Raw genomic sequence first — 23234 nt, 5'->3', positions numbered from 1 at the left:
TTAAATTGATGAAAATTGATTGAGGGGTTGGATTAGTTCCTCCTCCTCTTTTTATGCTATTTAAATGTATTCTTTAAAGACAATTATGATTTTACCTGATGAAGGCTAATATTATGTATAGCCGAAACGCGTTGTTTGTATAAAAATAAACTGGATTATTCCTGAAAGATTTGGAGTAAGTAATGAATCACCTGGAAGCGCTCCCTGACAAACTGGAAACTCTTTTTTGCACTTTCTGACGAGTCTCCTGCAAAGGAGCTCGTTTTACCTGTTTTTGAGTTGCAGGCCAGCAGATCCAGACGACTACTCCACTCCTTAAAGACAGGGTTACATGCTGGATAACAAGACACCACAAAGGTGAGAGCAATTTTCAATTCTAATTCGATATTGTTAAAATACTACACTTAGATCTGCGCCCCCTCTCTTTTCTCCTTTTCCTTTTTTTATTTATCCTTAGTTAAACAAGTCAGGAATTAACAGTAATGGGTAGGAATTGCGTACGGTAATCTTATTAATTTCACGAAAATCCAGACATGGACATAAACCGCCGTCCTTTTTTTTAACAAAGAAGAATCCAACTGCCACAGGCGACTTAGAAGGTCTAATGTGACCAGCAGCCAGGCTAGTCTGTATGTACTCCTCCAAGGCCTTTCTTTCAGGGATAGTCAGATTAAACAAGCGACTTTTGGGAAGGGTAGCACCCAGAACAAACTCAATGGCGCAATCATAATCCCTATGAGGAGGTAAAACTTGCGACTCCTCCTCCGAAAAAAACATCCAAAAATCTTGAATAGGTACAGGTAATTCCACTTTTTCCACAGCCGCAATGCGACCATTACAACATTTATCATAGCACTTCGGACTCCAAGACTTAATCACATTAGTAGACCAGTTCAATAAAGGATTGTGCAGTTTTAACCAAGGCAATCCTAGAACCACTGGCGAGGGTAAATTATCCAAAACAACCAAGTCAAAAAATTTTTGGTGAACTCCATTGATAGTGAGGGGAAATGCAGCAGTCTTGTGAGTAATACATTTCAAAGGAGTGTTATCAATTGCAACCACAGAAATAGGTGATGACAAAGGTTTGGATTTCAATTTAAGGTTTTCCAAAAACCCTTCATCAATCACATTAAGTGTTGAACCACAATCCACAAATACCTGAAATTCAATCAAATCTCCCTGCAGAGTAGTACTCCCAGAAAGAAATACTACTGCAGAGCGTAAACAAGCTATATGGGCGTAACTGACCTTTTTATTTTCTTTACTTAAACGACGCTCACAATACCTAATCAAATGGTCACCTTTACCACAATAAAGAAACAATCCCTCGGCGAATCTCCAGTCTTTTTCCTGAGAGCGGAGTGACATCCCCCCAACCTCCATCGGTTCCCCACCGTCAGAGCAGATTTTCTGGGGACTTGGACCTGACATTACAGGAGTCTTTACCTCATTGAGCCTGCACCTCAGTCTCCTGTCTATACGAACAGCTAACTGCATAGCTTCCTGCAGAGTCTCAGGTGCAGGGAATGCAATTAGCAAATCCTTAGCCCTTTCACTCAGACCAGCAAGAAATAAACATCTCAGCGCCGAATCATTCCACTTAACTTCTGAAGCCCATCTCCTGAAGTGTGTGCAATAATTTTCAACATCATCTGACCCCTGATTCAAACGTCTAAGTTCTGATTCAGCAGATGAGATTCGATCAGGATCGTCATACAATAGCCCCATAGCAGAAAAAAATTCTTCAACAGAACTTAAACACGGATCATTAGGCTGGAGAGAAAAGGCCCAACCCTGTGGTTCTTTGCGCAAAAGTGACATAATAAAACCAATGCGCTGTGATTCATTCCCAGAGGATCTTGGTCTCAAACAAAAATATAACAAACAAGCATTTTTAAAGGAAAAAAAATCTTGCTGTTTACCATAAAAAACATCAGGCAGTCCTACCTTCGGTTCCACAAAATGCGCTCCAGGACAGCTACTCACGTGTTGCTGAAGCTCGGCCACCTCCAGAGACAATCCCTGCAGGCGTTGAGCCAACTCCTGGACGGAAACCATACTGATCCCCGAATTTCTTTCCTTTTAGTTTTTTTGGGCTGGACATACTGTTATGATCTGCAACAAGAACTTAGGAAAGATAGGGGAAAGCTGTCCCTACAGTAAGACTAAGCTGAATCCCTATGATGTAGCGGGCTGCCTGTTCCTAGTGAACAGACCCGCCTTCGTCCTCGGCTAGTCTGAACGAAGACCTCTAGAATTAAGGGAGGGGTCCCTAAAAGAACTAAGGACTGGGACAAAAATGGGACACCTCCTAAACAGAAATTGTTGTAGAACACAAAAGATAAACTGACAAAAAGTACTAGAGGTCCAAGAGGACCAAGCAAACTGACAGAGATAGGCACCGAAGCACCAGGCTAGCAAAACAGTCAAATAAACTGAAGTCCAGCAAAGCCAGAAGGGCGGAGCTGGAATATATAGGCAGATGGTCACGTGACCGCAAAACACAAGATAGAAAAAACTAACAGGAGGGTTCTAACACTGTGCTGTATCTGCTATTGACTATCTGAAGTTAAGTTGAGTTATTGAAAAAGGAAAAAGAGTCTGTTGTTGTATGTGATGCGCCCCCTGGGCCGTGGGGTACTCGGTAGCCGGGTCGGTCGGTGCTGGGGGTGTCACGGTAGCAGTGACCCGGTCCATGACCCAGGGTGGTTAATTAAAGGGAAAGGTAGAAATGGAATACATTTTTTATATATAATGTTCGTGATGCCACCAGTGGTATGCGGCTATATGGAGCCACCGCTGCGGTGCAGAACCTCTGGAGCAGATGGTGACGCAGCAGAGTTGGTTCAGCTCTCCACAGGCAGAGCTAAGCTCTAGGGCCGTGTAGTGATGATTTGATGAGGTAGATGTTGCTGTGCAGTGTAGTGCAGGTGATGGCGCAGATAATGACCAGTCCACAACTTAATGGCGGTTTCCTTTTATCTTTACTTGCGGTTGTTAAGCAGATCGGGGCACGGGTACTAGCTGGTAGTAGAGGTCCGGGCGGCCTGGAAGCAAGTTTTGGATCCACCTCGCCAGGTAAAGTTGTGGGCCTTTGACGCGCCCCCTGGGCCGTGGGGCACTCGGTGCCGGGCCGGTCGTCGCTAGGGGAGATGTCACAGTGGCGGTGACCCGGTCCGTGACCCAGGGCAGTCAATCAAAAGGGGAATATTTACAGGGGATTTATGTACAAAGTTCGTGACGCCACCTGTGGTATGTGGCTAAAGGGAGCCTCGCTGTGGAGCAGGTCCTCTGGAGCTGATGTTAGTGCAGCAAAGCTGGTGTGGCTCTCCACAGGTAGAGCTTAGCTCCAGGGCAGTGTAGATGTTATAGGTGATGCTGGGCGTTGTAGTCCAGGGGTGATGGCGCAGATAATAATCACAGAGACGGTGGGGTGCAGTCCTCAGGGTCTTTACTCACGGTTATTGCAGTCCAAGTTACAGGTACCAATGTAACTTCCCTCATCGTGCTGCGCTTACTCAGGGAGGGGTTCAGCCAACCCTCAGATATATCCGGAGTACTTAGCGGGACCCCCTTCTGTGTGTTCTCTCTCTGTCCATCTCCCTGCACCTCATACCAAGTGTCCCATTTCGGTACCTGCGGGCCTTGTCGGGCAACGTCTGTTCCGTCCCCTGGGTCCTCTATAGCTACCTTCTTGGTGAGACTGATATGGACTGTTGGCTGCAGGACTTGAAATACTGCAGCCTCCGGTTTCTAGTTGAGACATACAGTCTCCCGCTAGTTGAGGGACCGGTCCCCTTTGTGTGACCTGACCCCTCCACCTCCTGGTAGATTCGGGTGTAAGGGTGGCCTCCAGCACTGCCCGTACCCCTGGGGTCCCTTCCTTCATTCCTGGAGCCCTTCCTGCTCCTCTCTTCTCCTCCTTCAGTCCTGGGGCTCTCCTCAGGCCCTCTGCCTGAGCAGAGCTCCGGCAGAGTCCTGCTCCACTCCTCTCACTGTAGACTGTTCTCACTCACTGTTCTGACTGATCTGACAAAACAAGATGGCTTCTCTATTTATACCTTTCTTCATGTGCTCCCCTAAGCTACTTTCTCCACCCACACCCACTACATTGCCCCTCCCAACAGCTAGGGACCCGGGACTGTGCTCTCCCTTAGGAGAAATCTCGCCCTACCCCCACTGCGGGTATGTGTTGGATGCAGGGTCCCGAGCTGTACTCCTTCCTTACCTGAGAGTGAGATACCACACCTCTGGGTGAGATGCAGTACCTCTGTGGCGACCGAACCCTCAGGGGAGCCACACCTTCCCTGTGCGCTAATCTCTTTGGCCCTGCTGCTTGTAGCTATGCTGTGGCCCTCGTCCCTGAGTAAAACGTCTTTCTCCTCACCCGTATGGCAGGCAGCTGGGGCCTTCTTGGAGTGTCGCTCCCATGTGGCGGTGCCGGGCCCTATGGTGCTGCTGTGTCGCCGGGCGTCTGATGGGGCCAGGAGACCTGCAGTCTCCTGCCCTCCGGTTTCTGCTGCTGGGCCTTCAGTGCCCCACAACCTCAGACTCCGGTGTCCGGTTATTCTGCGCTTTCCTCTGGGGTGAGCTGCCTTACAGCTCCACTCCCCAGTTCTTTCCTCATCGCTGTCCTGTCTTCAACTCCTCTCAACGCACTACCACTAACCCCACCTCCAGATTCCAGTTGCTAAGGGGAGGAGCTCCCCTTTCTGGTCTGGAGCCAGGAAAGTGTTGTATGCTGTTAAACCTGATTAGGGGACCCCTCCTTACTTCCAGGCATGGCATCACCCCTTGTGAGGGAGGCAATGCCACTGTGGCAACCGGACCAGGATCATAGGACCAGAGGGATCTCCAAGCTCAAAAATGAGTGTTATACAGTACACACAAACTACAAGACAGACAGGACATTACCTATTCTTTGTGGGAGGCCAGGGTGTGGAAGAACAACAGCCCCTCGCCACTACTACCACCCTGTGTCCCTTACATAAGCCCAAGGTCCGGGTGGGCACACGAGCCACGGGCATCGGTGCAGCAAGCGGGTGCTGTATCCAGGACACAGATAGCAGACAGGTGACCATTAACAGAGGTACTGAAAGACACAGATAACTCAGGGACTGGAAGCTGCAGAGAGGGTATTATGATTGTGAAAGAACTCACTCGGGAGAATAGGTAACAAACTAAAAACTGCAACTGACCCTGCTGATTCCTGTGTAGACTAGAGATCCTGATCAGCAGTCCCTAAAGGTTCCTGTGTGAGCAGAGAAAGCCCTAACCACAGACTATAAGATGGCAACTCAGACCTAAACTACCTCAAGGGCTGTCGAGTGTTTCACGTTCCTCCTAAAGAACTGGAGGGCAGAGTAAATTACCTATAAAAGGGAAAGTGTGCTGAAAAAAAGGAAACAGCCCAGAGTGAGTAAAGTTAACTAAGAAATACAAAATAAAGTCCGTACTGTTAGATTATATGCTGCTTACTTCCTAAAAAGAAACAGAAGTTAGGTGCAAAGTAAAAAAAAAGAAACAGCAAGGTGATAAACCCTGGCTGGAATTTCACTGACTGGCTTTAAGCAATAGCAGAATGGCTGAACATCCAAAAGAAACTATCACCAGCAGGAAATGCCAGCAGGGGGACAGAATATAAAGCTACACCCGAAAGGTGATAAGGCAGACAAATGAATAAATGATAACACCTGTGTTATGCTAAACAGACTTTAGCCAGAATAACAGAACCTAAACACCCGGAAAAAAGATGTGTCTGCTGTCGCTCGGCAGGCAGAGAAGCCTACCACAAAACACAGGCTCAAAAGTTAGAACCCAAGAGCATGACACAGGGAGGGGAGGTCCTGAAGACTGTAGACAGCAGTGGTAGTAAAAGTCATATACAAGTAACTAAGGCACTAGTAGCCACTGGCAGATTGCAGTTACTGAAGTCTGCTGGCAGATTGCAAAGTTATTGAAGACCACAGGCTGATTGCAGAGTTTCTGAAGCCCTCCGACAGACTGCTAATTGAAAAACTGGGAAATGTAGGCAGGCAGGAGGCAATGTCATGGGTTTACTGCGACAGAGAGGGGCCAGATGGGTCTGATTTCACATACTCCTGTACTGATTAGAAGCAGTTAACCATCATATTAAAGAGGTTCTGCTAGCAGTGCAGAGGTTAATCTGTTCAGTTGAGAGTCTCTGAATCTTTCCTGCTTTGATGATCTCAGCTGTTCAGTGTTGGCCACTCCCCTCTGCTATATATACTCGCCTCTGGCAATCAGGGATTGCCAGTGTTAGTTTTTTACTTCCTGGTTCGGGAATTGGAGTTGTTTGTTGTTTGAGGAGGAGTTTGGAGTGTTGTTCTAAAGACTGTTACTTGGTGATTTGTCTGTGTGTGCATGTCCTCATCCTCTCCTATTTGTTTTTTCCTTTTCTCTACTTACAAGTGTTCCACTCTGATGTTTATAAGTGCATATTTGTATGATGGTATTTTCATTTGCCTTGTACGTCTTCCCTTGTTAGTCTAGTTTGGGTATTCTTATACACAACTACTCCCACTTCCCTGAGTGGGGTGGACAGATTTAGGAGCTCAGCAAGTCACGTGGCCCCGGGGTCTTCACCATTAGAAGTAATCCGGGAAGCAGGAATAGCTAGGTCACCCCTAGCTTTAGGGATAGGGAAGGAGTCCTTAGCCCCGGGATATTAAACAACAGTCTCGTGACAGGCGACATGGAAACCGCAGACAGGTAGCAGACAAAACTTTGAAGTAACAAGAAAGTATAAATACTATGAAAGCTGCAAGTGGCTAGTAGAAATCATGGAAACTGCTGGACATGCAGCAGAGGTCCTAGAAGACCGGAAACAGGTAGCAGACAAAACTCTGAAAATGGAAGTCGCAGGCAGATAGGAAATGTCCAGGAAAATCCAGCCCGTTAGCAGTGGTACAGAAAGCTGCAGACATGAAACTTGGGGACTGGAAATCACAGGAATAATGGAGATTGTGGACTGGAACAGTGCACAGACAAACTAAATGTCATGCTAGAAAGTCTTAATATCAAGACACAAGTGTGTGTCTTGGGAGGCCGTATAACCAGGTCTGGGACATGGTGTTCTGGTGCCTTTGTCAGATGAAGCTGATGGCGCTCCCACCCCTCAACACTCAAGCAAAGGGGCTTAGCCAGAGACTAAGGTAACAGGACCCCTAATGCACCCTCTTCTGATAGGTCAGGTAAATAGCTCTGACGATCATTTCCACTAGAATTGTTACTTTTTTTTCACCAAAAAATACCAGCAAAGTAAAAAAAAGTGGTGTACTGTAGGGGTGAAGCTCAACAGGGAGTGTAATTTCAAAGTTAGATATAGAATCACTCATTATTTTCTGACAACTTACACAATACCAGTGACAATTGTCCCCGACATCCTATATTTTAAATGTCGGACCGAAGGATAGTCATAGAAACTATTATTACTTAACTATAATGGGGGCTGTTTGGTGTCAATTAAGGTGACCAGCATTTAGTGGATATCCTAATATAAACTAAACATAGGCCCTTATTGATAAAGTGATAAGTCTGAAGGTCTTTGCATATGTCATGCGACCAATATAGCTTGATACAAAACTGATGATGGTTCTGGTGCCATATTCCTGTACTGATGGTGGTTCTGGTGATATATTTATTTTCGGATAGTGGTTCTGGTGACGAATTCATATAATGATGGTTGTTCTAAGGCTGTATTCATGCACTACTGATGGTTCTGATTATGTACTCATGTAGTGATGATGGTCCTGGTGATGTATTCATGTAGTCATGGTTGTTCTAGTGACGTATTCATCACCAAAACCATCATCAGTATATGAATACGAAACCAAACTCATCATCAATACATAAGTAGAACACCAGAGCCATCAATAGTACATAAATACAGCACCAGAAATATTATCAGAAAAATAGGTAACTAGAATCACTATCTGTACATAAATATGTCACCAGAACAACTATAAGTACACAAATACATCACCAGAACCACCAATAGTAAATAAATACAATGTTATTACCATCATAAGTACATGAATTTATCACCAGAACCATGATAAGTACTTGAATACAAGAACCAAGCTTAGTACAACAATCAATTGTAATGTCAGGTCAGTCCCATATACAATTGTATAGCATGAACCTACAACTCCCAGTGTATCCTTAACAATGGTAAGGAGATGCTGGGAGCTGTTGTTATAAGTCTTTATCAGACTGCGGACCATACAGGGACCACAGCACAGATGACACAGACAGAATCACAAATAAATATTTACATCCATGTACCCTATAGATGATATTTTCCATGATTGGAGTTGCACTTTATTTTTGTCTATATGCTGTCTAGACTCCATGATGACTTCTCACATCCAAAGCTCGTCTCCACAGACTTGCATCCTCTCCGGTTTTCTGCAACACATCCTGACACAGTGCCCTTAAAAATAAGAATGTTATTAAACTGCTGTCACAGGTGTGTCAGATGTGACAGACAGTCACCCTGCAGTTGCAGTTGGTTGCAGAAGATCTCTTTGTTTGGCATTACAGACACCTTATTAGCTGTTTCACTCTAGGACCCAGCATCTACCTCCTGCCTGCTAATTGACACCCAGGCCTGGATGATTAAATAGTTTCACTTTGCAGCAGGAAGGTGCTGGTGATACTCACATGTTTCCTTGTGAATGCTTGGAGCTCTCAGACACCTATCTTCCTCTGTGGAGCTTGGAGTTATCTCTCTGAAGTCGGCTAAAGTTAAGCTACTTTCCCACGTGTCTGTCTCCCTTGTTGTCTTTAGTTGTCAGTGGGGATCAACTAGTGCTCACTCCCCGCTTTAACCTAGAGTCTGGACTCCCTTTCCCCCTTCCCTTTGTGTTGCACTTAGTCTTTCACACACCTTGCGTGACATTATCACCGGCCATGCACATTTAGAAAAAAAAAATAACTGACACTTGGGTTTAATTGTGTGGGTTTTTTTTCGGGCATGTTTTTTTTTTTCCTTTCTCTTTGGTATGGGTTCAGTTGCAGAGTTCGCAGAGTCTGTCTCTGTAGGTGAATGATCTCTGCAGTGAGGTTCAGCAACAGCATCAGCGGCTAAAGGTTGCTAATGTGGGGGTCTCTGCAGTTGGCCTGTCCAGCCTGAACCCAAGGTTGCCCTCCCGGACAGGTTTTCAGGAGGTAGGGACAAGTTTTTGGTATTCAAGAGGCCTGCAAACTGTATTTTAAACTTCGTCCTTACTCCTCCGGAAGTGAGGAGCAACGAGTAGGAATTGTGATCTCTCTACTGCAGGGAGATCCTCAATCCTGGGCGTTTTCTTTACCGCATGATTCGGTTTGTCTCCAGTCTTTAGAGGGGTTTTTCGGGGCTCTGGCCCTCATCTATGATGACCCTGACCGAGTCGCCTTGGCTGAATCTAGGCTGCGTCGCCTTCAGCTGGGGAGGTGGTCAGTGGAGACGTACAGTTTGGTACCTTTAGTGGGGGAGGAGCTTCGGGAGTTCCTGAGTAGGAACGTTTTGCTTCGTTGCTCTCCTCAGTGTGGCCGGGGGTCTGAGTAATTTAAAGATCATGGGAGACAGGTATAAACATATGGCTGACAGAAAACGCTTGTCAGATCCGGACCTGAATGTGAATGGCTTTATGTGATTGTCTACCAGGAATATAAGATTGAAAGTTCCTTTTTGAAAGTTGGGACCTAGGTTTATAGGTCCCTGTAAAATAACCGCCGTCATTAACCCAGCAGCGTTTCATCTTGAGCTTCCTCAGGCCCTTAAAGTCCACAATGTTTTCCACAGGTCCTTACTCAAGAAGTATGTGGAACCTCTTGAGCCCTCACCTCTACCGCCACCCCCGGTAATGGTTGATGGTAATCTGGAGTTTCAGATTTCAAGGATTGTAGATTCTCGCCTCCAACGTCGTTCTCTACAATGCTTGGTGCACCGGAATGGTTATGGTCCAGAGGAGAGGATGTGGGTTTCAGCATCAGAGGTGAACACTCCCAGGTTGGTTCGTTCTTTTCACACCTCTTATCCTGAGAAACCTGGTCCTGAGTGTACAGAGGCCACTTATAGCGGGGGGGGGGGGGGTACTGTCATGGGTGTGTCAGATGTGACAGACAGTTTCCCTGCACTTGGTTGCAGAAGATCTCTTCGTTTGGCATTACAGACACCTTATTAGCTGTTTCACTCTAGGGCCCAGCGGCTACCTCCCGCCTGCTAATTGACACCCAGGCCTGGGTGTTTAAATAGTTTCACTTTGCAGCAGGAAGGTCCTGGTGATACTCACACGTTTCCTTGTGAATGCTTGGAGCTCTCAGACTGCTATCTTCCTCTGTGATGCTAGGAGGATGCTTGGAGTTATGTCTCTGAAGTCGGCTAAAGCTAAGCTACTTTCCCCCGTGTCTGTCTCCCTTGTTGTCTTTAGTTGTCAGTGGGGATTGACTAGTGCTCACTCCCCCCTTTAACCTAGAGTCTGGGCTCCCTTTCCTCCTTCCCTTTGTGTTGCACTTAGTCTTTCACACACCTTGCATGACAACTGCCCTCTGCATAAAAACATCCGTCTATACTACGCCCTAAATAAGCCTCCTATGTTATATGGCCTCCACATTCTTTGCCCTTATGAGCTATAACCACTAGTGATGAGCGAGTACTCGTTGCTCGGGTCGAGCAAATTGGAATACTCGGGTGCTCGACCCGAGCAACGAGCACAATGTAAGTCTATGGGAAACTCGAGCATTTTTCAGGCGACTCCCCCGGCGGCCTACAGAGGGCCTAAAAATTGCCCAAATCGATGGGAACAGTGCTCAGATTACATGGGGACAGCATGAGGAAGACCCCTGGAAGCATTTCTGACTCCCAGGTCACTTCTGTCAACAACGTTGTCAGAGGTATTACGCCACTTTTACTGACTCACAATAAAACATACCAAAACGAAACCAAAATGGATTTTCCTGGGAAATATGTTAAGGAACATCCTTTCCATGACATGTACAATGTATATAAAGCAAAATAAATAACCAAAAACAAAAATACGCCTCCACACCTTGGGCTATGTTCACACGTAGCATTTTTGATGTGTTTTTGCACTTTTGCATTGCTTTCAACCAAGACAAATGCATTCACCAGGAAATTTCATTTTAACATTTTACAACCTTATCTGGCCATGTGGTGTGTGACACATCATCAGACACATGCATGCAGTGCTGAAAAGTCATGGAAACAGCATGGAGAAGACCTCTGGAAGCAACTCTGACTCCCAGGTCACTGCCTAAAAGTGTGCCCATCATAAGTGATCCTTGGCGCATGCAAAGATGCCTCCCGCCATGAACGTGTCATTGCAGACTTGCAACAATCACGTCCACGTCCTTGTCCCACTGCAGCGTTCAGTTGTCCCTACCCCAATGCAAGCGCAAGTATGCAGGCAGCCAGCCACCCACGCACCCACAGGCTGCAATTCTATACTGCCAAATTTTTGACAGCTGCTTACACTTGAAATGTGGCCTTTTAGGCTCGTGGAGGCGGGAGTTTTTCATAACCTCATGCCGGCGGCAGCCGGGTGTCCATACTCGGTCCCTAGCCGCCACTATATTTCCCGGTATCGCCTCCGCCTTCCACAAGCACGGGTCCCACAACATTACCCGTGTCCTCCCCAATGCACTTACTGGGAAGGACCACCTAACCACAAACACGTGGACAGGTGAATGTGGCCAGGGACGGTACGGAGCCAGTCCACAACTTTTTTTGCTGACAGTTGTATTTAGCTCGGTGAAAGGACTGGCATAGAGGGAAACCCTATCTACCCTGCATGTCATTTCTCACAGGAAGTCCTGTAATGCGGCTTGTTGTAGAAGCAATGGCAGCCCGTCCAACATCAAATCGCCCTTGTCGGTGGTGCTTTGACACACACACATCTTTCTTTGCGCATTTAATTTCTTGAATACAGAGTTGGACAATGGCCTGATCTGTAATGCGATTTGAGAAATAACATGCATAAGCATGGCCGATCCACATTAAAAAAGCAGCCATAGAATGTCCGGGAACTTTCCCCACACTTTTCTTAGCCAGGGCTGCTTTTCGGCAGGGTTGGACAGGCCCACCAGAGAACCGGAGACTCCTCTGGCGGGCCATGGCTTCTCCTTCAGGAGAGTTCATAGTGCCGAGGTGAGGCCATGATGATGATAGAGGCCACCATCTGCTTCGTTTTCTGTTACTTGGAATGCAAGTGCAAGTATGCAGCCAGCCACCCACCTACCCAGAGGCCGCAACACTAAACTGCCAGATTTCTGGGCAGCTTTTTGCCCTTGAAATATGGCCTTTTAAGCTCGTGGAGGCAGAAGCTTTTCACAACCTCATGCCGGCGGCGGCCGGGTATCCAAATTCGGCTCCCAGCCGCCACTATATTTCCCGGTATCGCCTCCGCCTTCCACAAGCACGGGTCCCACAACATTACCCATGCCCTCCCCAGTGCACTTACTGGGAAGGACCGCCTAACCACAAACACGTGGACAGGTGAATGTGGCCAGGGATGGTACGGAGCCAGTCCACAACTTTTTTTGCTGACAGTTGTATTTAGCTCGGTGAAAGGACTGGCATAGAGGGAAACCGTATCTACCCTGCGTGTCATTTCTCACAGGAAGTCCTGTAAAGCTGCTTTCACTTGAAATGTGGCCTTTTAGGCTCGTGGAGGCAGAAGCTTTTCACAACCACATGCCTCATGCCTTGTGTCCATACTTGGTCCCCAGCCGTCACTATTTCTCCCGGTGTTGTCTCTGTCTTCTACAAGCGCGGGTCCCTGAACATTACTGCTGTTACTTTTCTGTGGGAATTTACTTGCATCCTACCAGCCTGGAATATTTCCAGCCAACTAGGGTACGACACCATGGTATTAGCACTGCCCCCAGTACCAGTAGCGAAGCCATCCCCAATTTCCTTCTCAGGAATTTTATTTGGTAGACTGAGTGGCTGCCCAAATACATTTTCTCACAAAGGAGCTGAAGATACAGTGGCAGTAGGTGCAAGTTTCTCCAGCCTGTTAGATATTAGAGAGTGAACGGCAGCACATTGGATCAGTGGTTAGCACTGAAGACTTGCAGCGCTGGGATCTTGGGCTCAAATCCCAGCAAGGACAACATCTGCAAGGACTTTGTATGTTCTCCCCGTGTTTGCGTGTGTTTCTGTGGCACCCCAGGGGTCCGGTTGCCACAGTGGCATTGCCTCCCTCAAAAGAGGTAATGCCATGCCTGGAAGCAAGCAGGGGTCCCCTAGTCAGGGATACTAAACATGCAACACTTTCCTAGCTCCAGACCAGCAAGGGGAGCTCCTCCCATTGGCAACTGGTATCTGGGTGCGGGGTTAGTTAGTCTTAGTGTCAGGAGTTGAAGCGAGGACGTCGAGGAGAGAGGAGCTGGGGACTGGAGCTGCGCGGCAGCTCACGCCAGAAATACCGCACAGAAGAACCGGACACCGGAGTCCGAGGCTGTGGGGCACTGAAGGCCCAGCCGCAGAAACCGGAGGGCAGGAGACTGCAGGTCCCCTGGCCCATCAGACTCCCGGAGGCTCAGCAGCACCGCAGGGTCCAGCACCGCCACGAGGGAGCGACGCATCAGCAAGGCCCGAGCTGCCTGCCATACGGGTGAGCACAGAAACTCCGCACTCAGGGACGAGGGCCACCGCACAGCTACAAGTAGCAGGGCCAAAGAGTTAAGCAGAAAGGGAAGGCCTCCCACTTCACCTGACAAGGAGGATTCTTTACTTGCTGCCAGGCTGCCCGGGCTTCCACTTCTAGGCAGTACCCTAGTCCAGGCCTGCCTAATCAGAACCAGTAAAGACCCTGGGACTGCACTTCCTTGTCTCTGTGTTTCTTGCTGTGCCATCAACCCGTGCACTACAACGCCCAGCACAACCTGCAACATCATCTACACTGCCCTGGAGCTAGCTCTTCCTGTGGAGAGCCACACTGTCCCTGCTGCAGTAACATCAGCTTCAGAGGACTGCTCCGCAGCGGCGGCTCCCGTTAGCCACATTCCACAGGTGGCTTCACGAACTCTATAAAAACTCTATAAATTCCCTATACATAACCCCTTTTATTGACCGCCCTGGGTCACAGACCGGGTCACCGCCACTGTGACAGTCCCCCAGCATCTACCGGCCCGGCACCGGGTACCCCACGGCCCAGAGGGCGCGTCAACTTGGCGTCTCGAACATGATTCACGAAGCCCGGTATAACCAGGTCCTGTGTGCCATAGACTTTATTGAACGGTGTGATCACGTGGTTTGCCGCCCGCCGAGGGGGAAGAAAGAAGCCCCGATCCGGAACCGCCAGGTAAGAGATCCTTCCGCCTGCAGAGCAGCATTTTGGTACGTCAGCAGACGCCCAGGACCTGGCTGAAGTTCACTAGTGGGGAGGAAGATGCCCAACATGGAAAAGGGTTCAGCCGCAGGCGCGGCCGCTGCCACTGTAATGCCGTTATCAATGCCATATATACCGGGGGCGGCGTGGTTGCCCCAGTACTCAGGGGAGTCGCACACCCTGAATGACTTTGAGGAGAGACTGCGCAGTTTGTTTAAAGTGTACCCCCTGTCTGAGGAGCAAAAAGTCAGCATCCTCATAGGCAAGCTAATTGGTGCAGCCCAGAGAGAAGTGAAGTCCTGGCCAGGCAGAGACAAAGGCACTGTAAAAGAAATACTGGCCCGATTGAAGGATACCTTTGACACCCGCACCGCAGCAGAAATTAAAATGAAGTTTTACGGGTGCAAACAAAGGGTGCAGGACAGTGTACGGGACTATGCGCTAAACCTGCAGGAGGCACTGCGGGCCATCGAACAGGTAGACCCTGACAGTGTGCATGATGAGGACAGATTGCTGACTGAGCAGTTTATTGAGGGGCTCCTGTCCAGCGCTCACAGGACACAGCTGCGCATTATGGCTCTGCAAAACCCTGATCTGGACTTTGCACAATTTAAAGATAGAGCCATCCGGGTGCTGCGGGAATCAACGCCAGGAGGCGCTGCATCCCACCGGCGCCCAGCTATCACCTACCACCAGGAGGTGGCATCCTTTTCCCCAGAACCTGTGGGGGCTGACGCGCAGACTCTGGACAATGACCCGTCTGCCAACTTGCGTCTTAAGGTCCAGGAGCTTACCAAAAGTATGGCCGCGTTAACCAAAACCGTGCAGGCCATTCAAGTGTCCCCCAAGTAAAAGATCCAGCTGGCTTCCAGTCCAGATGATGTCCCGTGGCAACGACAGAGAAGAATTCCACCGATCAGAGGGAGGAACAGCGATCGCTACGACCAGGATGGACAACCCATCTGCCGAAACTGTAAAAAGGCGGGACACTACGCAAGATCCTGCAATTTAAACGAGCAACACCTGGGGCAGAGGGCCAACCCCCAGGAGTAAGACGACCAGGCCCACAAAGCTGGCGAGACAAGTACGTGGGAGGACGACTGGTCCTACCTGTCGTGCTTGATGGCATCCCAATGAATGCGTTGCTGGACACTGGGTCCCAGGTGACCACGATGCCATCTGTCCTTTATAAACAATACTGGACTGACTCAGACATTACCCACACTCCAGATGAACATCTTAACATCTATGCCAGTGCCGCGCCCCCTGGGACATATTCCTTTCTGAGGGGAATACCCGGCACCGGATCAGATGGGGGGTTGTAGTCTCCGAGCGGCTGTGACCCGGTCCCGTGCCCAGGGCGTCAAGCTCAGGGTTATGTGGCAGTCTTTACTGATGTTATGAAAGTTCGTTGTGTCGACTACGCCACCCGTTGTGATGCGGTCACTGTGGCCGCCGCTGCAGCAGGGTCCGCTGAGGCTGATGGTGGATGCGCAGCTTGGTGGGATAACCCCCAACGGGAGGGGTATAGCCTCAGAGGGGACAGGCGCAGAGGATGGGGGTTGTGGTGGTGCGGTGCAGCCGGTAATGATGACAGACTCGGGTAGTGCAGTTAAGGGTCTTTACTTACTGCAGATGTTCCTGGTCACTCTAGCTCCAAGTGACCTCCCGAGCCGTGCTGCGTCCACCAGGTCCTGGATCCGGCCAACCCCCAAACAAGTCCGGAGCGTGGCCCTGAGCTCTCCCTCTGTCCTTACTTCAGCCGTCCCCACCAGTGATTCACCTAAATCCAGCTCCCTCGGGCCTTCTGTTGGGCAACCTTTGGCCTCAGGTTCCCTGACCCTCCATGTGGTGTGCCTTCAGGGTGAATGTAGTGGGTGACCGTGACAGACACTGCCCACGGTCTCCGGTCTCTGGCTGGGGAATGTCTTTGCCCCCACCAGCTTGGGTTCCGGTACCCTTCTGCTGACTCCTCACCCGGTGTTCTTATTTGGGTTCTTGGGTCCCTTCTTTGTCCCCCCTCTGGGTCTTTCTGCACTCCACTCTCTCTCCAGGGCTGTTGTTTCTTTCTCTCTCTTTCTGCAGGCTTGTCCTCTGCATCTGACTTACTCTCTGCGTCTGACCCTGATCCTAGTTGGTGCCCTCCTTATATATCCCTCTATGTGTGAGCTCAGGTGACCAGCACCCAATGAGCTCCTACCACTACCCAGACTGCTCCCCCTATCTGCCCCTACACTACATGGGATGTTCCTCCCCCCTCCCACTCCAGCCAGGAACAGGCTCGGTCGCACCTGCACATTTCTAAGTGGGAGTGCCGTCGGCCTGCTCCTCTGGAATGGGATGTATGTAGTGCATGCAGTCTATCTGAGCTCAGTTCCACACTCCATCCTTACCCGGGAGTGGAATATCACACCTCTGGGTTGAGGTGCAATACTCCTGTAGCAGCCGAATCCTCAGGGTGCTACATTCCCCCCTGGTAAACCACAGCACGTCCTCGGGCTGCAAAGACAAAAACACCAAAACATACAAATTTTTATAAACATATAAAACATATAAAATATTATATATATATAACTTTTTCATATAAACATCATTATAACATTCTCGTCGTCTCGTTCTTTCTTCCTCCTCTGGTCACCGTGCAACTCGTGACCAGGTAAAGTGCGACAGTCTTTTGATAAGCAGTTTCTCATAAAACCAGTAGGGGGCGCCTTAGGAAGCGCAACTATGTACAGGGAAGTTTTGGCCGTTCTCAGTCCCCGGCCAAGTAAGGGAAAGGGATGGCTGCTCACAGTCCTCAGCCTGGTTTGGGTAGGGGACACACGGGTTAAACTGTTCACTGGTCCCAACGGGGACTAAACTTTAAAGCAGCCACGGTTACTTGTGTACCCCGACGGGTAACTTTATACAGTTTTTCTTTACTACTGTTCTTAATCGTAGTACCTCCTAGCCTTGAACCCGTCCGGGTCTTCTGGCTCTTCCTCCCTACACCGCAACTCCTCCTCTGTCAGGCGATGCACGTGGAGGGCGTAAGGTCCCTTGGCACACTTGTGCCGGGTGAACGTTACCTCGTCACCGACGTAGAGGTCACGGCCTTTGTGACCCTCTGGCAGGTGAGACTCGACATCCCGTCGGGTAACGAAGACGTCACCCATGGTGTTCCGGTCCTTTATGAAGCCCCACCCATGCTGCGCATTAAACTTTATTACCGTCCCGATGGTACGGGGACGATCTGCTGCATAGGGGTCCCTTCTGGTCCGACTCTTTTGCTCCGCGCTGCGGGTCCGGGCCCATTGCTCTCTGGCCCGCCTCTCCTCCCGCTCTCTCTTGAACTCTGCCAGCTGTTGACGGCAACACTCGGTACGCTCTGCTGCAGCTGCCCGAGTCTCTCCGGCGAACCCCATCAAATCTTCTCCCGTGGGGTCCCACGCGAACTGGGCTTCCTCGAGTGGAGGCGAGACCCGAGTCACGGGCTTTGGAGCCGGGATCAGGGGCTCACACAAGGGCCCTAGTCTTTGCTGCCGCTCTAGTTCAGGGTACCCTTCGGGCCAGATGAAGGGCCGCCCGTCCGGCCATGTGAGCTGACCGAAGAGGTCCTCCCCCAGGTGTGGCACCCTTGGTATTGCGGGCGCGGGCGCGGTGGTGATGGCGCCCGGGTTGCCCAGGCCTTGCGGCCAGGCCTGGGGCACCTGGAAGGTGAAGGGCACCGTTAGGACGGCGGCGCCCTGGGTTACCTGGCCTTGCGACCAGGCCGGAGGCTCCGCGGAGGTAGATGGCTCTGCTTTGGATGCGGCGCCCGGAAACGCTAGGCCCTGTGACCAGGCCGGAGGCTCTTCTTCCTGCGCCACGCTCCGGGTCACGATGCGTGACGTCACTGGGGTCGCGACGGCGGCTTCCGGTCGGGGCCTAGTCGGTGGCGGTGTCATGGCGGTCTCGGGTACGGCAGGGGGACCTTCGGGCTCTGCGACGGGGAGCTGGGGCAGGTAAGCGGTCTTCCGGTATGGGGTATAGGCATCCCCCTTACCTGCTGCCATGCGTCTCGCTCCCTCTTCTGCGCCGTCTCCGGCCTTGGGTCCTCCCGCGTCATCCGCAGAGGTAGTCGACGTCTTCTTCCAAGGGAGCGGGTTCCGTGGGCGGATTCCAGCTTGCTGGGCCATCTCCCGGCCCCACTCCGCCAGGATCTCCCTCTGCACTCGGGCCATCCTTCCCGCGAGGCCCTCCAGGGCACTCCGCGCGCACTCCCGATCTCGGGGAAGCTGCGCCAGGATCTCCGCTAAGCCTAGCGGGGTTGTTGACTCTAGCAGGCTCCTGACCATCGGGTCGGTGCTGCTCTGCTCTGCTTCCGGCAGGCTCCTGGCCAGCGGGCCGGTGCTGCTCTGCTCTCCTCCTTCTTCCTTCTGCAGGCTCCTGGCCAGCGGGCCGGTGCTGCTCTGCTGCCGCTCCATTCCCGGGTCTACTCTTCCTCTTCTCGACTCCGGGTGCTCTCGCTCTGGACACCTCGCCTCCGGGTGCGCTCGTTCTAGACTGCTCCAAGCGACACCCATCTTTTCTCTTCTCTTTCGTCTCCTCCCACTTAGAGGGCGGTCCCGGGGCAACTCGGTGACTGTCAGCTCCAGGGGGAGTTCTTTCACGCTGACTGACACCTCCAGCATCACAGTCTCTGTTGGTGGGGGCGGTTTCCACTTTTGGCGCCATTTTCTGTCCCGGCCCACGATGGGATGTGGCCTCTTGCCCTCCTTTGGCACGCCCATAATGGCGTCCGCTGCTCTTCCAAGGCGGGAAATCTGCGGTTTTGGCGGGAATCGCTTCCCAGTGGCGGGAAACTCTGCAGATGGCGGGAACAAGCTGGAAATGGCGGACAATCGGCGGGAAACGACTGGTGATGGAGTCCGATGGCGTGGACCCTCCGGAACCGGCAGGAGTCTTCTTTCTGAGGTAAACTTGCACTTTTCTTCAGGCACGCAGTACCCGGGTGTTGCGGGCACGTAATCCTGCCGACTACGCCAAAGTTGCCGCGCCCCCTGGGACATATTCCTTTCTGAGGGGAATACCCGGCACCGGATCAGATGGGGGGTTGTAGTCTCCGAGCGGCTGTGACCCGGTCCCGTGCCCAGGGCGTCAAGCTCAGGGTTATGTGGCAGTCTTTACTGATGTTATGAAAGTTCGTTGTGTCGACTACGCCACCCGTTGTGATGCGGTCACTGTGGCCGCCGCTGCAGCAGGGTCCGCTGAGGCTGATGGTGGATGCGCAGCTTGGTGGGATAACCCCCAACGGGAGGGGTATAGCCTCAGAGGGGACAGGCGCAGAGGATGGGGGTTGTGGTGGTGCGGTGCAGCCGGTAATGATGACAGACTCGGGTAGTGCAGTTAAGGGTCTTTACTTACTGCAGATGTTCCTGGTCACTCTAGCTCCAAGTGACCTCCCGAGCCGTGCTGCGTCCACCAGGTCCTGGATCCGGCCAACCCCCAAACAAGTCCGGAGCGTGGCCCTGAGCTCTCCCTCTGTCCTTACTTCAGCCGTCCCCACCAGTGATTCACCTAAATCCAGCTCCCTCGGGCCTTCTGTTGGGCAACCTTTGGCCTCAGGTTCCCTGACCCTCCATGTGGTGTGCCTTCAGGGTGAATGTAGTGGGTGACCGTGACAGACACTGCCCACGGTCTCCGGTCTCTGGCTGGGGAATGTCTTTGCCCCCACCAGCTTGGGTTCCGGTACCCTTCTGCTGACTCCTCACCCGGTGTTCTTATTTGGGTTCTTGGGTCCCTTCTTTGTCCCCCCTCTGGGTCTTTCTGCACTCCACTCTCTCTCCAGGGCTGTTGTTTCTTTCTCTCTCTTTCTGCAGGCTTGTCCTCTGCATCTGACTTACTCTCTGCGTCTGACCCTGATCCTAGTTGGTGCCCTCCTTATATATCCCTCTATGTGTGAGCTCAGGTGACCAGCACCCAATGAGCTCCTACCACTACCCAGACTGCTCCCCCTATCTGCCCCTACACTACATGGGATGTTCCTCCCCCCTCCCACTCCAGCCAGGAACAGGCTCGGTCGCACCTGCACATTTCTAAGTGGGAGTGCCGTCGGCCTGCTCCTCTGGAATGGGATGTATGTAGTGCATGCAGTCTATCTGAGCTCAGTTCCACACTCCATCCTTACCCGGGAGTGGAATATCACACCTCTGGGTTGAGGTGCAATACTCCTGTAGCAGCCGAATCCTCAGGGTGCTACACCAGCAATGGTCAGCCCTTGCCTCAGGTGGGGTATAAAGAGGTGACCATAAAAGTTAGCAAAGTAGAATTGCTATCACAAGGAATGATTATTGTTGATATTGATCGTCGAGAAAGTCATCCCATGATAACCTTAGGCACTAATGTGATAGAAAATTGTCTTGCAGAAATTATTGTTTTGTTACAACAGGTCGCAGAGACTGCCAGTTCCAGTCAGCAGCGGGTTCTACAGAAAGAAATCAGAGCCCTGATGAAAAGACAACAGGTAGAACTGTCTGGTGGAGAAATTGGCAGTGTAAGGATGAGTGATCCGTTCCCCATTGCAATGCCCCCTGGGAGTGAAATGTTGATATGGTGTCGAGCAGCAATTGGTCTCAGGGGTCAAGATTATCAAGCCCTGGTAGAACCCGTATACTCTGACAGTAGGCCCACCATCTTGACGGCCAGGGGGGTAGTCGATGTCCGCAAGGGGAGAGTGCCGATCCGCATCCTGAATTGTGGGGAGAAAGAGGTCCATTTACCCCGGTATGCTACCCTTGCTAAGTTATTCACTGTCAGTAACAACTCAATAAAGACAGTGGAACCCTTGCCTCCATCCGAACTAGCGGAGGATAATGGCTCCAAGGGGCAGATGGAGGATTGGTGTCAGAAGCTACAAGTGGGCACTGACTCCACCCCCTTGCACCAAAAGCATGGAGTATACCGGGTGGTCCAAGAGTATGAGCAGGACTTCAATAAACACCCATTAGACTTTGGGCAGGTAAAAGGGGTCCAACATCATAACCCCACAGGAGATCATCCGCCCATTAAAGAGAGGTACCGGCCTGTACCCCCAGCTCACTATCAATGTGCCAAAGGAATGTTACGCGAGATGAAGGAGGCTGGGGTGATCAGAGATAGTTGTAGCCCCTGGGCAGCTCCATTAGTTCTCGTGAGAAAGAAGGATGGTACAATGAGGATGTGTGTTGACTACAGGCAGATTAACCGCATTACACATAAGGATGCCTACCCATTACCCAGGATTGAGGAGTCACTAGCTGGATTAAGATCTGCTAATTATTTCTCCACTTTGGATGTCGCCAGTGGGTATTGGCAGGTTCCTGTGGCAGAGGCGGACAAAGAAAAGACTGCGTTTACAACACCAATGGGCCTCAGCGAGTTCAACTGTATGCCATTCGGGCTCTGCAACGCCCCAGGGACCTTCCAGCGGTTAATGGAGTGCTGCCTAGGACACAAGAACATCGAAACTGTCCTGCTGTACCTGGACGACGTAATTGTCTACTCGAAGACATATGAAGACTACCTGGAGCACCTGGCCGAGGTGCTCGAAGCCCTATCTGATTTTGGCCTGAAGGTAAAGCCATCCAAATGCCACCTGTTGAAGCCCAAGGTGCAGTACCTAGGTCATGTGGTAAACACCGAAGGTGTAGCGCCAGACCCTGAAAAAGTCACCATAATCATGGACTGGCCAAGACCCTCCACTATCAAGGAAGTGCATCAGTTCCTCGGGCTGGTAGGCTACTACAGAAGATTTATCAAGGGTTTCACCAAGATAGCAGCACCCATGCAGGACCTCCTGGTAGGCCAGTCCAAGAAGGCAAAGAACCTGAAACCTCCGTTCAAATGGGGTAAACCAGAAGACGAATCCTTCACCCGGCTGAAGATGGCTCTGACTGGAGACGAAGTTCTGGCCTACCCCGACTATGGCCAACCCTTTATACTCCATACAGATGCCAACAACTTGGGATTGGGAGCAGTGCTGTCCCAGGTACAGCAAGGCAGAGAGCGAGTGATTGCATACGCCAGCAGGAAGCTCTGGCCCACGGAAAGGAACCCCGACAACTACAGTTCCTTCAAGTTGGAGTTTCTCGCCATAGTCTGGGCTGTAACAGAGCGCTTCAAGCACTATCTCGCCTCCTCCAAATTTACAGTCTTCACGGACAATAACCTTCTGACGCATCTGGAGACTGCGAAGCTTGGTGCCCTAGAGCAACGATGGATGGCCCGACTGTCTAACTACGAGTTCACCATCAAGTGTCAGGCGGGGCATAAAAATGCAAATGCTGATGCGCTGTCCAGGATGCCCAACTTGCCAGATAGGGGAGAAGACCCGGAAGAGCTGGAAGAGATAAAGATACCCGCTTTCCATCATCATGGGGTGACCCAGTGCTCCCACTGTGTGAGGGACAAGCGCTCCGCCAACAGAGAGGCCACGTTCAACCCAGTGCCCCACCATGGATGGGCAGAAACGCAGGATAGCGACCCGGCTGTCCGCCTAGTCAAGGAGTTGCTGATGCAAGCTGACTCGTACCCCGATCCAGATGCTCCACAGGAGACCCAACAGTTGTGGAAGGAGAAAGGCAAGCTGTTCATCTACGAGGGAAAGCTGTGTCGAAGAAGTATCAACTCCCGGACACACAAACTGGTCTGGCAGGTGGTAGTCCCAAGGCGGGATGCGTCAATGGTCTTGGAAGCGTACCACGATGGAGCAGGACACTTCGGGTGGAAGAAGTTGGAAGTCCTGCTACGTGAACGATTCTGCTGGGTTGGCATGAGGAAGGCAATCGAGAGATGGTGTCGAGAATGTGGTCCATGCAACCTGAGACGAAAAGACCGCGACAGCCAGAGGGCTCCCCTGCAGCCCATCATCAC

The 23234-nt window shown here is 51.0% G+C and overlaps 1 protein-coding gene across 1 annotated transcript in view; it reads left to right on the top strand.

Annotated features, from left to right (window-relative positions):
* The first annotated feature begins 221 nt into the window (after positions 1-221).
* Positions 222-23234, top strand: part of MYO1F (myosin IF) — a 427358-nt gene continuing 404345 nt past the window's right edge. The window contains exon 1 of the mRNA XM_073686285.1: positions 222-357. The gene's annotated coding sequence lies outside the window, so the exon portion shown is untranslated. The remainder of the gene's footprint in view (positions 358-23234) is intronic.

Source organism: Phyllobates terribilis, unplaced genomic scaffold, assembly GCF_046119375.1.
Source record: "Phyllobates terribilis strain yellow unplaced genomic scaffold, ASM4611937v1 Scaffold_1__5_contigs__length_1240528914, whole genome shotgun sequence".
Classification (NCBI taxonomy): Eukaryota; Metazoa; Chordata; class Amphibia; order Anura; family Dendrobatidae; genus Phyllobates; species Phyllobates terribilis.
Note: the sequence above shows the minus strand (reverse complement) of the source record. Positions and strands in the feature narration are given on the sequence as shown.